This window comes from Hordeum vulgare, chromosome 7H (genome assembly GCF_904849725.1).
Source record: "Hordeum vulgare subsp. vulgare chromosome 7H, MorexV3_pseudomolecules_assembly, whole genome shotgun sequence".
In the NCBI taxonomy this organism is placed as follows: Eukaryota; Viridiplantae; Streptophyta; class Magnoliopsida; order Poales; family Poaceae; genus Hordeum; species Hordeum vulgare.
Window position 1 is genome coordinate 554,678,652 of NC_058524.1, and position 10,397 is coordinate 554,689,048.

A 10,397-nucleotide genomic window follows, 5' to 3' on the forward strand; every position below is an offset into this window, starting at 1 on the left:
CAATTTATGTGGATACTATGTTTGCGAGTTCATTCGCGAGAGGACCCATGAGACAGGCAAAAGTCGGGACATAAACAAAAATTGAAGTATGATAAACAATACTCACAACTTTATTTTATTACCGTCAATTGTGTTTGGTTTCATTGATATATATTGACCCCTTCTTTAAATTAGATCGAACGGTCGCGGGACGGTCTTCTTCCACGGGAACGTGTACGAGCAATTCAAGAGGAAATTGTCGGATTCTTAGATGCAGAGATCCTAGATGTGAAGGGAGAATACTATTGCCCGTCGATGCAATTCAGATGAAATGTTAAAGTGTAAAAGAGATGCATATGTGCATGTAACTCATGTCTACATTTTGTAATATGTTCGACAAAGCACGACGAATGAGATGGTGTAATATATTCATGACGATGATGTGCAATACAGTTGTTCCTTTATTGTTGTGTATGTACCATCCAATTTAGTGCAAAACAAGAATTAAAAAGTTCCCAAAACAAATAAATGGGAAAATAGGAGGCAAAAAAATAGCCCCATCAAATTTAGTGCAAAACCCTAAACCCTTAAAAGTGCTCAAAAAAAGGTAGCGGAGCAATAGACCCGGTTCGTAATAAGAACCGGGACTAATACCCCTCCCCCTCACCCCAGCCCCGCCACGTGGAGGACTATTAGCCCCGGTTCGGGGCCGAACCGGGGCTAGCATTAGTCCCGCTTTGTTAGTCCCGGTTCGTGAACCAGGGCTAATGGTCCAACCGAATCGGGGCTATAGCCCCTTTTTCTACTAGTGATCTAAACGAGTAAGCTTTCATTTAATGTCTTGATCTTGTCCTTATGAGATGCTCATGTCGTTTAAATGCAAAATCTGCTTAAATGTGGTAGGAAATGTTCTCTCCCACTAAGTCTTGATCTCTCCCACCCTTGACCCGACGGAAACGGCACGGAGGGGTATTGCAAACGTTGACTACCACTCGTTTAGTGTTCTCTCCCACTAAGTCTTGATCTTGATCTTGTCCTTATGAGATGCTAATGTCTTGATCTTGTCCTTATTTAAGTGTCTTGCTTAAATGTCTTGATCTTGTCCTTATGAGATGCTCATGTCATTTATGAACGTGAATATGCATCGAAACGAGTAAGCTTGTTCACTATGTCCATTAAACGAGTAAGCTTGTTCACTATGTCTTGATCTGGAGAACAAGCTCACTATATCTTGAGAACAAGCTCACTAAGTCATGCAAAATCTGCCACATAAACAAGTATCTCATAAGGACACAAAGTTGTACTAAAGATCGGAGGTAGTACCAATTTTCATGCCACCGCCTCCACTCAATTCATGCCTATTTCTAAATATCTTAAAGGTAAATGAGAGATAGGAAATGAGGTGATACTGTTGAATTTAAGTAGAACACTTTTGGAATAGAGTAATGACTTCTCAAGGAAGGCCAAATAGAGGCAACACCTGGAAACGCAATAAATCTCAAGATCATAAAAGAACTTTGTTGGTACCGGCCGGTTACAATACATGCACAAGAATCAACGAGACAAAGAAAATCGTCACAACTAGATCAATCAAATGGCTCTAAGAGGGTGTTTGGATACTCTCTAGTCATGTGACTAGTAGTAGTCACACTAGAAGTTTTTAGTCAGACTCTGTTTGGAAGATGACTACTACTAGTCAGCATTAAATGTCTCAGTATTAAATTATTCTCTCTTCCTTCCATTTATCTCCTCATTTATCTTCCTTTCATTGGCGGATGTGGATGAGCCCCGCATGGGAGGATGAGCCCGCAACAGGATGGGCCCGCCAATTAATTAGAGAAGAGACTTTAGTCAATAAAAGTTGGGGGTGGGGTGACTAGGGACTAAGAGGGTGTTTGGATACTCTCTAGTCATGTGACTAATAGTAGTCAGACTAGAAGTTTGTAGTCAGACCCTGTTTGGAAGGTGACTACTACTAGTCAGCATTAAATGTCTCAGTATTAAATTATTCTCTCTTCCTTCCATTTATCTCATCATTTATCTCCCTTCCATTGGCGTGCCCGCATGGGAGGATGAGCCCGCAACAGGATGGGCCCGCCAATTAATTAGAGAAGAGACTTTAGTCAGTAAAAGTTGAGGGTGGGGTGACTAGGGACTAAACTAGTTTTAGTCACCCATTAGTCAGGGGTGTTTGGAGGTTTACTGACTAAAGGTGACTACTACTAGTCTCTAGTCTCTAGTCTCTAGTGATCCAAACACCTTCTAAACTAGTTTTAGTCACCCATTAGTCAGGGGTGTTTGGAGGTTTACTGACTAAAGGTGACTACTACTAGTCTCTAGTCTCTAGTCTCTAGTGATCCAAACACCCTCTAAGCCGGCACATACATGTATTTTCGTTCACTAGACTAGAGGTAAGCGATCAACTCAGGAAGAAAACTAAAGGATGATCTCCGAGTCTTCTCTTGACAAAGAAACGACCAGGATCTCAAAATTGGAGGAGAAGAAGTAACGGAGAGACATTAGTACACTTGGTGGATCCGAAATACCGAGAAAAGAAATCACGCCGCGCAGGATCTCTTCAACCGTGGAGGTAATGGGTCGCTCAGGCGGCGCATGCGTTGGCCTTGTCGACCCCCGTGGCGGTGACTTTGACGTTGGTGCAGACAGCCATGGTCTTGTTGTTCTTGCCGGAGTACTCGATCTTGACGTCGGACATTGTGACGCCTTCGCAGGGCTTTTTGTCGGAGCAGAGCAGGCTGACGGCCTCAGGGGTGGAGGAGGTGCCGGTGATGTTTTTGAAGGTAACGTCCTTGACGGTGACCCTGGAGGAGTCGCCCTTGGCGGTGCAGAGTTTGTTGGGGCAGTACTTCTGATCGATGATGATGGGGTAGCCCGAGTCGTCCATCTTGATGTTCTCGTAGCTGATCTTGGACGCGACGAGGGGGACTTGGAGTCCTCGTACGACTTGATGCGGAGGCCGTTGGTGGATCCCTTGAACACGCAGTTCTTGACGTGGATGTCGGTCACGTCCTTCTTGTCCTTGTACCTCCCAAGGCTGCCAATACTGATGCCGTGGCCTGGGCCGCAGGTCACGCCGCTGATGTTGACTTGTTTGGAGCCGGGGCCGATGGAGATGCAATCGTCGCCAACGGCGATGGTGGTGTCGATGATGTTGACATTGGACGAGTCGCCCATGTGGATGCCGTCGGTGTTGGGGCTGTCCCCGGGCGCGCTCACCTTCACGTCCTTGACGGTCACGCCCTTGCACTCGTAGATGTTCATGTGGAAGAACTTGGAATTGATGATAGAGATGCCTTCGATGAGCGCGTCATCACAGAAGTCCAGCACCAAGGACTGCATTGCATGCATGCACCATGTACGTAAGAACAGCATTTCCTTGATACGGAGTACTAAGTAAAATTGATTATTATGTTATGTTATATATGCACGCGTACGTACGTTTGGCAAGATCTTGCAGTTGTAGTTCTTTTGGCAACTGTTCTTGGTCCAGACGGCCTTGCCTTGACCGTCGATCGATCCTTTGCCGGTGATGACGAGGTTCTTGATGCGCATGATCTCGATCCAGTTAGACGGGAACTTGGACAGGTCGTTGGAAGCAAGCAAGTTGCCTTCCAGCTTGATGGTGACGCCGTCGCCCTTGCATGGCCCCGTGAAATTTAGAGCTCCAGTCAGGAAATCACCCTTGGGGATGACGATCGTCTGCTTGCCTGTGCCGCCGCACGCCGAAGCCCATGCCTCCTCCACCGCCTGCATGGATTTAGTTGATTTTTTTCATGTGGCAATGATATGGATAGGGGAGAGTGCCCGAAAAGTTTGAGGGAATCAAGAAAAGGAAAATAGCACTTCCTTCACAAAGTGCCACTCTAGGTGGAATGGAAAAAATGAATATTCCTGAATTATTTTTGAACTAGCTAACAAAGGATTTTGACATATTTGAGAAATATATTATCCAAAGAATTTATGATGATTTTATGGGAATTAATGGCAAGACAGAAATATAGGTTCCTTCACAATGTAGGGCAAACAAGGTTATTCCTTTAATAGAAAAAGGAATATTCCCAAGAAATAAATATTGGGGTTGGGCCAAGATGGAAATGACATGATTTTTAGGAAGCATTTGAGAGTGACAAATCACTTAGTAGAGGAAGAAGAGATGATTTTCCCAGGTTTTAAAACCACATCGACACACAAAGGTTTTCGAGGAAGAAGAGATGATTTTCCCACGTTTAAAAAGAAATCAAAATAAAAATTCAAAGAAATCCAAAAAAGGGCCAAAAATTGGGGTGTCATACAAAGCTTTGTTAGATTATCACAATGTTTAAAGGGACAAAAGGAAGATCACCGGCTAACCTAACCAAGCATGACGACCAAACTCTAAAGATAAAGAATGCTTTAAAGATTCTATACCTCACCATTCGTGATTCTAAATTCATGACTAAAAATACAAGAAGGAAAAATAGTAGCCTAAGATTTTGGGGGTACTAGTGATATATTGGTATCCTTTATATATATGTGGCATGAGAAGACGAGCTTGTTCTCTTTTACATGAACTATATATATGTGTTATGAAATATATATCATATATGTGCTGTGAAATATATACTCTGAAATAATAAAAAACAAAAAACAGAAGCTATATGGGCTCTTTGTCGTCTACCAGCTGATGGCAAAGGGCTTTGCCATCAGCTGGCCGACGGCAAAGGTGCCACATGGCACCCAGCTATGCACCCTCGGGGGCAGCAGCAGCTGGCCATATAGCTTCTTTGTCGTCTGCTGCCCGATGAGGCTGGCGGCAAAGAGAAGAAAAAACGGTTGGGTTGTTATGGGTTGGCACATACACGTAGACGGCAAAGACTACGGGGGAAGCAGACGACAGAGGCTACGTGGGAAGCAGACGACAAAGGATACGGAGGAAGCAGACGGCAAAGAGAAGGGGCAAACAGACGGCAAAGCCTCCGTTAGCCCTAACGGAGGCATCGCCTGTCGTTTGCCGTCTCAAGTTCTTTGCCGACTGCTCGGTGCCAGATACTGACGGCAAAGAGCTTTAGGGAAGGCTGTCGGCAAAGAAGCTACAATGTCGTCGTAAGCTGACGCAAAATCTTTGCCGACAGGAGGCAGGCGGAAAATCACTTCACTACAAGAAATAAGGTCAATTATGACTCTCTATATTGGTCATTGATTCGTCTTGTTGTCGTTTCTTAACTTTTTTTGACCAAATTTACAATGTCAATAGTCTCTATCGACCAAAATTTTGGTTTGGTCATTACCAATTTGTGTGAGCCACGTAGGATCTGACGTGGCCAAGCTGACGTGGCATTGCTAGGGACCAAACAGACCTTTGACCAAAATTTTAGTCATTACACATATACTGAAACCAGGTAGGATCCAACGTGGCTGAGCTGACATGGCACGCCATGTGGCAAATGGTATGGCATGGCACAACCATTGACATGAGAGCCACATAGGCTTTGACGTGGCATCTGACATTTTTAGTGGGCCGATCCCTTCATATCAGCCCATTATTTCTGGCATGCGGCATTTCGAATCTAGCCCTTTTACAACAAATTAAGCATAGTTGTTATTGGACCATTGACATTTTCTTCCTTTTTTAGGTTTTCTACAAATAGTACGCTCGTCTAGGCAATCTCTTGCCTCTTTTCTTTTAACTGTGAGCAAAATGTAACAACATAAAAATGAGAGTAATTGATTGCTCCAGCATTTCATTCACCTACAACCATCACATAACATTAGAACATGTAACATTAGATTACAAATGATACATGCAATACATGCTGATCACAACACGATCAAACCACCACATGTCACCTACCCCACGTACGAATTAGAATAACTTGATCCTAACTGAAATTTCATGCGCGAGCTGCTTATGATTAACCTAGGACTTGTTGTGTTCTACACCAAGGCTTTTATCTTCAGAACTGCAACAACAAAATACAAGTAATAACTAGCAAGTGGAAACACATATACTACCATTTGTCTTAAGATTGAACAACATACCATCATGTGCTCCGTTTTAATACATAAAATAAAAACATGTAAGGCAGAGCATGAAGTGCCTCTGTTTTAATATATCAAATAAAAACATGTAAATCATTTGTAAGAATCCAAATAAATACACACTTTGCCAAGATTATTCCCAAATAAACCACACTTTGTGCAAGCACACTGGTATGAACATAAACATTTAACATGGCGTCTATGCAATGTGCCACGAATATTGCACATCATGTGGCATTAATACGAAGGTGACAGGGATAGCATGTGGCATCAATACGAAGATGACATGGATAGCATGCAGGAATGAAAATTGAACATCTGATGAGACTAAAGTCTAAAACAAAGATGCAGGGTACGTACTAAACAAAGTGGCAAACACATGAAACACAACACACGATGTCAAAACGAGAATTTGGTGGTCACTAACAAAGTAAATGTACCAAAGGCATTAATAAACATAGAGCAAAAGAAATAACTGAAGATTAAACGACCTATATCATGTACATAATACCACCATATATCACAAAAATCCAAATCCATAGAAACATCATATGAACATATACACAATAGTTAACCACAAGTCCACAACTACAATACCAGCAGCCATGAATAATAGCATCCCAAAACACCATGGCCTAAGAATCATATAGTATAGGAGTTGAACAAATCAAAGACTCACTCGATGGAAAGATCAAAGACTTGATTGGTGGATAGATTGAAGTCTTCACCTTTTGGGAACAAGATGTTCACCTCGCATGAATTGGCAGTACATATATAAGCATCACACAAACATCTATAAATCAGATTATGCATGTAACTTGTTTTCAATTACTTATAATTTAACATGTTAATAGAGAAGTTGCAGGAGGAACTGAAGAAATTTTTGGATTTGTCTAGTACAAATCCAGTAAAAGCATAAAATCAGGAAAAGAAATGCATGTCCTTGTAAGATTTATCCCAGTAATAGCTATAGTGCATAATATCACCATGACTATCCATGGGATTTTTATGGAAGCATAGGGTCAGCCTTTCTGACAAAATTAGAATAGTAGAACTTTTCATGAAAGCACTACTGATTATCAATGTCCCTTTTATTTTCTATCCTAGCAAAAAAAATTGGTAGGTGTTTGCAAAGGATAAACATTTGTAATGATTTTCTATTTCAAGTTTTATGTGTGAACCATATAAATTACTATATTCCATGGATCATTGATACACAACAAGCATATGATCTAATAACTTCGAGTGAAATCACATACAACAAGCATATAGATAACACATAGTCCACAACTGAACTGTTATACTCTACTATAGATCTACAATAAAACAAGCCTATGCTCTAGTCTCACTACAAACTCTCGAAACACTTCAAACTAATGCAACTACGACATCAATCTATAATTACACAATATGTACTGTACATTGATATCCCACACCATACCATGTCAACCTTTTAATGGTGTCGGTGCAAGAATAAAGAACGTTAGCACCAGCACATTTTTTACAGAAAATATCTCAGTTTACAGAATGTATAACATTTCAGAAAGAAAAGACATTCAACAAAGGCATGCCATTAAGCTCCAACACTACTTAACAGGTACTAATGATGAAAGCATACAAGTATCATTTACCAAAATAGTACATGCTTATTTATAACCAGGGTAGTGTTGGGGGAAGTCGACATAGGCAAATATATATCTCCTAGTAAAAGTCATCGATGGGAGCAACAGTAGTAGGGTAAAGGACGTTGAGGGTTTCAGTCACCATAAGTAACGAGGGATGCCTTTTTTATATTAGCAACCATCAATAGCTAAGCCTTGTTTCTTAACTTTAAGCACTGGTAACCTACATATCGAACAGAATAACCAGCTTGTACCGGAATCAGTGTGTAGAAAATTGTTAAAAAATGTGTGTTTGCAACTCAGTATAAGATATAGATGGTGTGTTAGTAGTGGTTGACAAGATAGGATTTCAAAGAAGCGAGTGACAACTGCTCCATGCTTTGCTAATTAGGAAGTGATTACATTCAAAGTTTGCATGCATGGTCGTTTCTGGAGATTTACCTGTGGATTCTCAGAAAGACAACTGAAGTGAGTCAATCCATCAAGGCTAACCTGCAATCAATGCAAGAACCAGATTTATAGTTGTGCCTGAGTAGCATTGTTTCAGTAAAAGCACCTACACAGGTGTAACTTAGTTGCATAAAATATTGATTGCAGGAAAATAGTAACATTTCTAATCCTGCAATCCCCGAATAATATGTTGAAGTGCTACTGGTGGCACGCTGCTGAAAAAGGTCAACAATACCATTATTATTCAAGAAAATAGAGAAATCGATGACACTCTTTGAAGTCTAATCTACATGACATGAGGAGTCTATGAATGCAAAAATCTGAATGAAGTATACTCTGCAATGTCATCTAAAATATGAAGAGGATTGTAATATTGACATATTTGCAAATCTGCAGCCCAACAATAACATACAACATAGAACTGCATTACAATTTGAAAGCACACACATAACCTGAAAATGACTCAAAAGAGCATACTATGTACGCTCAGTTGTTCAGCCAATTCTTTTTGCCGGTGATCACTAATTTATTTACTATCAACAAAAAACATTGGTCATAGTAAAGTAAAATTAAGCATACAAGAGGGGAAAATTAATATATGAACACATCATTAATGGATACAATTAGGCTAGTTGCTAAGTTGTTGTCCGATGTTAAAGTATCATATCTTATTTACCTAGGGGGAGTTACATAAAATAAGTATCTTTGGTATTGAATTCATGGTTAAAACAATCAGAAATTTATGTCATTCACAACAGATTTGGAGATGGCGAAAATGAATGATCAAGACCTTATTTCACGGGCATAACACCACATTTAATAATATTTATATCAAAAATCCAAAATAGATGTATATTCTGCAATGGGAATTAATGTTGTACAACGAGTCAAAGTAGCAAACCTTTGTTTATACAATCCAAAACAGATTAAGTACATAACTAGTATGCTGGTGGCGTGTAGACATATAATTACTAGTTTGGTCACTTTCCTTTGGTTTATATAGGTATATATTGCTAGGAATCCGCTAGTGCATGATCATACACCACCACATCAAACACATCACCATGCCACACCCGTAAGAACGCTCACCACAAGGAAGTAAGAAGAGAGCAGGGGAGTCAAAAGTACTCACATGCCAAATTCAACCGAGAACGTTGGATCAGCAGAATTTGGATTGTGTGGTGGAGACCCTGTAGTCTTGGTAAGTCAGTGTGGCGACTTCGCTAGCAGCGGTGCAACATCATGGTTTTCGTGCATCGGACTAGTTCTCCCACCACCACATCTAGTTCGGGACAAACTGCCATGCATGCATACACGAGGACACGGGGAACCAGATTGGTAAATCAGATTAATGGATATTATAATATACTAAGAGAGAGGGGTAAAACTTTGGCCATTAGCGACCAGATCTGGCCGAGCCATGTTCGGGAAGGAGATAGTAGTGCGTCGCGTTGTACCACTGTTCTCCACTCGAACCTGACCGCGACGACGTCCTGCGCTGCGAATTGCCCAAGACGCGCCCTATCGTCGACCTGTAGGGCAAAGACTTAACGTCATCGACATGTGGTGGAGGACCTAGGCGCCGCCGCGTGATGACATGGCTGCCCCGTGAACGCCTGGTAGGTCCACTTGAGGCGCGGTTGCCGGCAGCGACAATCAACATGCACGTCCTCGATGCAGTGGATTAGATCTGGGAGACATGAATATTTGAGATCAAGCGAGAGGGGCTGGACAAGAGGAGGTCAATGAGTACGCACCATGAGCGAGGTACCTTTGACGCTGATGCAGGTGCACGTTCGATCTGCGTTCGCAACCGTCGTAGCCATGAACCGCATACTTAGCTCTTGCTACACCAATCGGGAGAACAGGAGAGGACAGCAGGGCAACAAACTTGTTGCTCGCTCCTGCAGGAGGTAGGGATGTGGAAGGGGATGAATGAGTCGTTGATTGGGGCGATGGAAGAGTGGTAGGGGCGGCGGCGCGATGGAGGAGAGAAAGGAAGAGTGCGGCGGCGGGATGGAGGAGGATGTGGATGTGCCTAGGGTTAGGGATCGAAAAGATAATGGATAATGGGTTTGCTTATTGGGCTTTTCCTCCAGAACGCGAAGTGAAAATATTATGCCAAGATTGGAGGTAAAAAGTGCGGGCGTTCAATCTCGAAAAAAAGTGCGGGCGTGCAAAATTTTACTCCCGCCCACAAAGGCCCGAATTTCGCCCATTTACACTAATCATTAATGCCAACAATTTTTTTAAAGTTACTAGTGTTAGAATTAACATAATTTATTCATTTATGTTTTTAAATAGAAC

At 41.7% G+C, this 10,397-nt stretch overlaps 1 long non-coding RNA gene and 1 pseudogene across 7 annotated transcripts; both read right to left on the bottom strand.

Moving 5' to 3' along the window:
* Positions 1 to 2,466: 2,466 nt before the first annotated feature.
* LOC123409288 lies at positions 2,467 to 3,753 on the bottom strand (annotated as a pseudogene).
* Positions 3,754 to 5,694: 1,941 nt separating this feature from the next.
* Positions 5,695 to 10,158, bottom strand: LOC123407413. Of its 7 annotated transcripts, none has more exons than XR_006612604.1 (6): positions 9,848 to 10,156; positions 9,548 to 9,622; positions 9,223 to 9,387; positions 8,082 to 8,132; positions 6,698 to 6,768; positions 5,695 to 5,939 (listed from the first exon to the last, which is right to left on the bottom strand). It is a non-coding gene; the product is annotated as an uncharacterized LOC123407413 (long non-coding RNA). The 7 variants fall into 7 exon arrangements; XR_006612602.1 differs by having other exon boundaries at positions 9,567 to 9,780; XR_006612601.1 differs by having other exon boundaries at positions 9,548 to 9,780.
* Positions 10,159 to 10,397: the final 239 nt, after the last annotated feature.